Genomic DNA, 6802 nt, shown 5'->3' with positions numbered 1-6802 from the left:
CCAATCCAAAGCCTATATAAACACCCTAAGTATGACCCAGAGGAGGGGCCTCTTCCAGAACTTTTCTGGAATACAGAACCACATGCCAGGAATTACTTGAAGGAAACCAGATGATCCATCCCAAAAGCCGGAGCTACTCCAAGACTGAAGATCTCTCTCAGAATTCCTTCAAGGGTTTTAGAGTTTTCTTCATGTTTTGTTATTTTTATACTTTTGAGATGTACTCTTATTTTATTATGAACTAAACCCCATAGATACCTAAGGGGGATAAAACCTATGATGGATCTTGTTATTATTATTTGAACTGTATGATAAATACTTGATTTGTTCTTAATTATGTGTTCTTAATGCTTGAGTTAATATTCTGGGTATTAATTCATGATTCGATGTGCTTATGCAGAGGAGGAATAGACCCTGCCTAAGAGTAGATTTGGCATAATTAAGCGGAGTTGGTCGATCGCCTAGAAATAGGGTTACGAGATTTTGCCGGATTAGGGTGAAACCTAATATGGGAGTCCATAGAGTGATATACTGCTTCCCTAGGGGTTTTAATTAAGAAAGAAATTTCGATTAATTCAACTGAGGGTTAGACGTTATTAGTCTCGAAAGGGATAATAACATAGGTTAGGGAGTCTCACGGATCAAGTCAAGTGAATAAATCGTCCGGTTCAGAGTTAGATAACAAGTGAAATCTAGGTGGATTCCTCCTTGGATGTTGTCTTTATCAATTGCTTCTCTTCAAGTCTTTTTCCAAATTTTCTCTTCGCTTTAATTAAATTAGTTAATTAGTTTACATAATTAGTTTAATAAACAAATCCTTTTATTCCTAGGCTAGATAATAAAAATATAGTTATTACTAGTACTTTTGGTTCCCTTGGGTACGATATCCCGCTCTTACCGTTACTATACTATTGTTTGATAGGTGCACTTGTCTTTTTATCGTGATAATAGTTAGTCTAGGTTTGATCTTCATTATAAATATTTATTACTTGTTACGAATCACGCGATCAAGTTTTTGGCGCCGTTGCCGGGGATCTGAAATATTAGGAACACTAAATTTTTATTACTTTAGCCATTTATTTTTCTTGCAATTTTATTTTATTTTATTATTTATTAATTTACTTTTTCTCTCTTTTGGCAGGTTTTTATAGTTTATGACTAGAAGAAACCTATTAGGACCATTACTTTTTGACGAAGAAATCGATTGCACAGTTCATAGAAATCAAAGAGAAATAAGGCGTAGTTTACGATACACGGAGAACGAGTGAGAAGATGATACTCAAACCCCAACTGCAGAGATGGCCGAAAACCCAGGCGATCAACTGCCTCCTGCAATTGTAGCTAATCAAAATCCTGCTCCACGTACTATGTATGACTATGCTAAACCTTCTTTAACAGGAACTGAGTCTAGTATATTTAGACCTGCTATTGCTGCGAATAATTTTGAACTAAAACCTAACACAAGTCAGATGATACAACAGTTTGTTCAGTTTGATGGTTTGCAGGATGAGGATCCCAACATGCACTTGGTGAATTTTCTTGAATTTTGCGATACATTCAAAATCAATGGAATTTCTGATGATGCCATTCGTCTTCGATTATTTCCCCTTTCATTGAGAAACAAAGCCAAGCAGTGGTTAAACTCATTACCACGAGGGTCTATCACTACTTGGGAACAAATTACTGAGAAATTTTTACTAAAATATTTTCCGCCAGCTAAAACGGCTAAATTACGTAATGATATCTCTTCTTTTGTGCAGATGGATTTAGAAACACTTTACGATGCATGGAAGAGATACAAGGACTTACTGAGAAGGTGCCCTCACCATGGGTTACCGCTTTGGCTGCAAGTTCAAACGTTCTACAATGGTGTGAATCCCTCGACAAGACAAATGATTGACGCAGCTGTTGGCGGAACCATCAACAATAAAACACTGGAAGATGCCTATGAATTCATAGAGGAGATGTCACTGAACAACTATCAGTGGTAAGTTATGAGGACAAAGCCAACGAAAACAGCCGGCATCTATAACATCGATTCATTCACCATGCTCTCTAATCAGGTAGAACTTCTCAATAAAAAGATTGATAGTTTTCTTGGTTCTACGCAAGTACATCTAGTAATGAGGTATGACTCAAGCGGAGGAGGTATGCATACAGATTACCAATCATTCAATCCTACAACTGAAGAAGAACAAGTCAACTATATGGGTAACAATAACTTTAGATCTCAAAATAACCCATACAGTAATACCTATAATGCAAGTAGGAAGAACTGCCCAAATTTCTCCTGGGGTGGTAAAGGGAATCAAAAGCCACAAAATCCTCAGGGTTTCAACAGCCACCTTATTAACAAGAGAAGAAACCAAACCTTGAAGAGTTGCTTTCGAAATTCATCTCGGTGTCAGAAACCCGTTTCCAAAATACTGAGACAGCACTTAAGAATCAACAAGCATCGATCCAAGGACTCGAAACTCAGATAGGCCAGCTGTCCAAACTAATCTCCGAACAACCACAAGGTAGCTTACCAAGTAATACTGAACCTAATCCGAGGGAGCACCTCAATGCAATTAGCACTCAAAATAAGGACGGACTCATTGCACCTAAGCCAGAAATACAGCAAAACAATGCAATGAACAAAGGACGAGAAGAGGTAAACAATAATGATCCCAAATAGGTAAGTACGAATCATGAACCTCGTGTGCCATATCCTAAAGCAATGACGAAAGATAGAACAGAAGAACAATTCGGTAAGTTTGTCAAACTCTTAAAGAAATTACATATTAACTTACCCTTTATTGAAGTTTTTTCACAGATGCCTAACTCAGCAAAACTCTTAAAGGAACTTTCAGCAATAAAAAGAAATTAGATGCTACATTGCATGTGGAACTCAATGCAGTCTGCTCAGCTATTCTAAAGAATAAGCTACCTAACAAATTGAAAGATCCAGTGAGTTTTATAATTCCTTGCTTAATTGGTAGTTTATCTGTGAATAATGCTTTAGCTGATCTAGGGGCAAGTATAAATGTTATGCCCTATAAAATGTTTAAACGACTCGGTCTCGGTAAACCCAAACAGACTAGGATGAGCATACAATTGGCTGACAAAACAGTTAGATTTCCTAAGGGTATTATTAAAGATGTTCTCGTTAAAATTGATAAGTTTATTTACCCAGTAGACTTTGTCGTCTTAGATATAGATGAGGATAACGAGGTACCTTTAATTTTAGGACGACCCTTTATAGCAACTACCAGAACCGTTATTAATGTAGGCACAGGAGAGCTAACACTTCGTGCAGGTGACGACGCAGTAACACTTCAAGCACGCGACTCAGTAAAAACCTCTAAAACTCAAGATAACGCTATAAAACCTATCGATGATAAAACTAATATTCAATCATCCTTGTAGGAACCCCCTCAAACTAAGACAACAGAGACAGTGCACTATTATCATGTAGAGAACAAAGACACCCATGAGGAACGAAGGCTTCAAATAGAGGAGCTAGATGAATGGCGAGCACACAAACCGGGAACACGTGATAAACCGAAACTACTCCAAAACAAGCTCGACACCTCTCCTAATCAACTTCAGGTTGGTGATAAAGTCTTACTGGATGACACAAATCCCCACATTGTCACTACCACACCAAATGAGGAAATCCCTCTTACGGTACTCAGTCTTTTCCCATTCGGTATGTTTGAGGTGAGTCATCCCAAGTTCGGCACTTTTAAGGTAAACAACACCCGATTAAAACCTTATCTTAAGATTGACAGTAGGAACGAGGAGTATGAACTCCTCAAACCACCATGATAAATCAACGGAGAGGTAAGTCGAGCTTAGACTATAAATAAGAGCTTCTCGGGAGGTAACCCGAGCACTAACATATTTTGATTTCTTTATTTTTAACTTCTCACACTTCGAATCAATTAACTTAGTCTTTAAATTGCAAAGTTTTTCAGCACACACTGTAACATCCCGAAATAGGGCCTAAACGGAATAGTGGTTCTGAAATCACAAATACGAGGTAGAAAAATTTATTTTATTATCATTTTAAGGTTGATGGCATGATTGCATGATTGTGTGAAAATTTCGTTTAGAAATTTTATCGATAAAGGGTCCAATTTGATATTTAGGACTATATTGCAAAAGTTGTAAAATGTGTGTTCTATTTCACAAAGGTATTAAGTACTTGTGAGTAATGGGTTTTTAAAGTGGATGTCCTTGGATATAATTAGACCATTATACTGGTTTGGACAAAAATACCTAAAGGAAAATAAAACACCATAGTTTTTAGTTAAGGGCATTTTGGTCATTTAGTTATTAAAATGAATTAAAAACAAAATTAAAAGCCAGTTTTTGTCCATCTTCTTCATTAGGCCGAAATTTCAAGGTTTCTCCATAGCTAGGGTTTGTTCCAAGCTTCCAAGTTCCATAGTAAGTGATTCCAATCCCCGTTTTTAATGTTCTTTATGTTTTTGGAGTCCCGGTAACTTAATTAAGCTTATTCTAGCAATAATTCAACTTAGGGTTCATATTTGGAAAAATACCCATAGGTGAAATTTGTGTATTTTTGTGTTTTATGATAGAATATGAGGTTTTAAATTATGTTAGACAACTTGTGCTACTCGGTTTTAAGTGAAAACGAGTAAAAGGGCTTAGTCGATAAAAATACCTAATAGTCATAAGTACATGTTAGAGTGAGAATTTGATGTTGTCATAGAAGGGAAAAATGATCAGCATGTCATAAAACATAAGAAAATAGGGTGAAGTTTAATTTTCGAGCCTTGGGGAAAAAGTGTAAATATGTAAAAGTTGAGGGGCAAAAATATAATTTTGCCAAAGTTTGGGTCAATGATTGTTTTAATAAATGTGAGTATTAAATAAGCTAAATTTTTTATTATAGATCAAGAAGAACAAAATCTAGAGTTAGACCGGGGAAAGAAAAAGATAGTGGGCTAAATCGATATAGTTGATCGTATTTTGTTTCGAGGTAAGTTTGCGGTAAATAAATGCAATATTCTATTATTTTATGTTAATTTTGTTAATTTACAGCATGTGTATATTTATTTTATGAAATTATTCAAAGAAGACTCAAGCATGAATTGACGGAGAAGTAATTTCAGAAAGTCCCGATTGAATCTTAGGAATGTGTAGCATACAAATGTCATGACATTAGGGTTTAAGGATACCATATAAGACAATGCCAAGGCATGGCAATTGGTAAGGTTTCTAAGGCAAGTAAATCATGTAAGACCATGTCAAGACATGGCATTGATAAGTTACTATAAGGCAAAGGTCCCATGGAAGACCATGCCAAGCATGGCATTGGTGAGTTCATAAGGCAAGGATACCATGTAAGTCCATGTTAAGACATGGCAATGGCAAGTTTCAAAAGGATACCACGTAAGACCATGACAAGTCATGGCAATGGTAAGGTACTCGCGTATCCTTAGTATTCCAAGTGGATCAACGGGAAAATTTAAAGAGAATATCAAGGTAAGGTAAGGTAAGACGAGTTATGCTAAAAAGGTAAGACAAGTTCATGCTAGAAGAGCAAAGGTATGTATATAATGTTCATGCATGCTTGATAAGGAAAAAGGTAGGTAAAATGTATTAATAAATTTGATTAAGTAAGTAAGTATTTAAGTAAGTGAGTAAGTGAAGAAGTTTAAAATACGTCTATGACAATTAATGAAGTTGCATTAAGTAGTATCATGCCAAGTAGTAAGATAATTCTTATGAATGTTGTTATTTATTTGCAGGCAAACTTACTAAGCTTAATGCTTACCCCCTTTATTTTCCTTCTTTTTATAGTTTTTTCAAAGCTAACTCTGGGATCGTAAAGTATGTCGGAGGTCTGGGCACACTATCACGAGGATTATTTTGGTATAGCTAGTCGTTTCATTTTGAGTATGGAATGTATAGCATCGTAGCCATTTTGTGTGTATGATCTTATGATATGGCTGATGAATGGTATGTAAATGCTTGATAATGATTAGCTGTTGGAATAGCTAATCAAGGACATGTTTGGTGTTATGTATGCCTAAATGCTAGTTATTCCATGGAAATCATGAAAAAGGTGAAATTAGCTTTAAAACAGTATCGGACAGCAATAATGATATAAATTTGGAAAATCACTAAAAATAGTAAAAATGGACTTAGTTAATGAGATATAGAATTAAATATTTTCATATGGATGGAACAAAACAGGTATATGAGCTATATTTTATGAGATATTTAATTTTTTGTGAAACAGGGCCAGAGCGATTTCTGGATCCCCTATTTTGATTTTGGAAATTCACTAAAAATTGTAAAACGATAATTAGAAGTCATAATTTACATGTACAGATTCCTTATTGAGTGTAGTTTTATTAGAAGCAAACAGCATAATAATTAAAACTCTGTATAGGGAGATATTTACTTCGTAATACACAGGGGCAGAGTAGTTGAACCCTGAAATAGTGGAGACTTTAACTAATAAACTGTACTAGTTGGCCCGACCAAAAATTCTAGAAAACATTTAGTTGATAGATATATGAGTATACTTTCAGGGAAAATTTACAGAATTGGATTTTTAGTTTTGTAACTCGAGATATGAATTTTAAGCGGATCGTGACGCAGATTAGCCGACTTGTGGAAGTTCTAAAATAAATTGTTTGAGCTGTTTAATTAATGAATTAAGTCCGTTAACACATCGTGCTCGACTCTGGCGAAAGTCTCAGGTTTGGGGCGTTACACACATGGCCAGGAAAATGGGCGTGCCTAAAACCATGGCCAAACAGGGGAAGAGACACGGCCGTGT

At 35.7% G+C, this 6802-nt stretch overlaps 1 non-coding gene across 1 annotated transcript; it reads right to left on the bottom strand.

Moving 5' to 3' along the window:
• Window positions 1-1727: 1727 nt before the first annotated feature.
• Window positions 1728-1834, bottom strand: LOC128295026 (small nucleolar RNA R71). The gene has a single exon (XR_008285333.1). It is a non-coding gene; the product is annotated as a small nucleolar RNA R71 (small nucleolar RNA).
• Between the last annotated feature and the right edge of the window lie 4968 nt (window positions 1835-6802).

Source organism: Gossypium arboreum, chromosome 6, assembly GCF_025698485.1.
Source record: "Gossypium arboreum isolate Shixiya-1 chromosome 6, ASM2569848v2, whole genome shotgun sequence".
NCBI classification, from domain to species: Eukaryota; Viridiplantae; Streptophyta; class Magnoliopsida; order Malvales; family Malvaceae; genus Gossypium; species Gossypium arboreum.
This window is presented reverse-complemented; position numbering and strand designations above follow the sequence as displayed.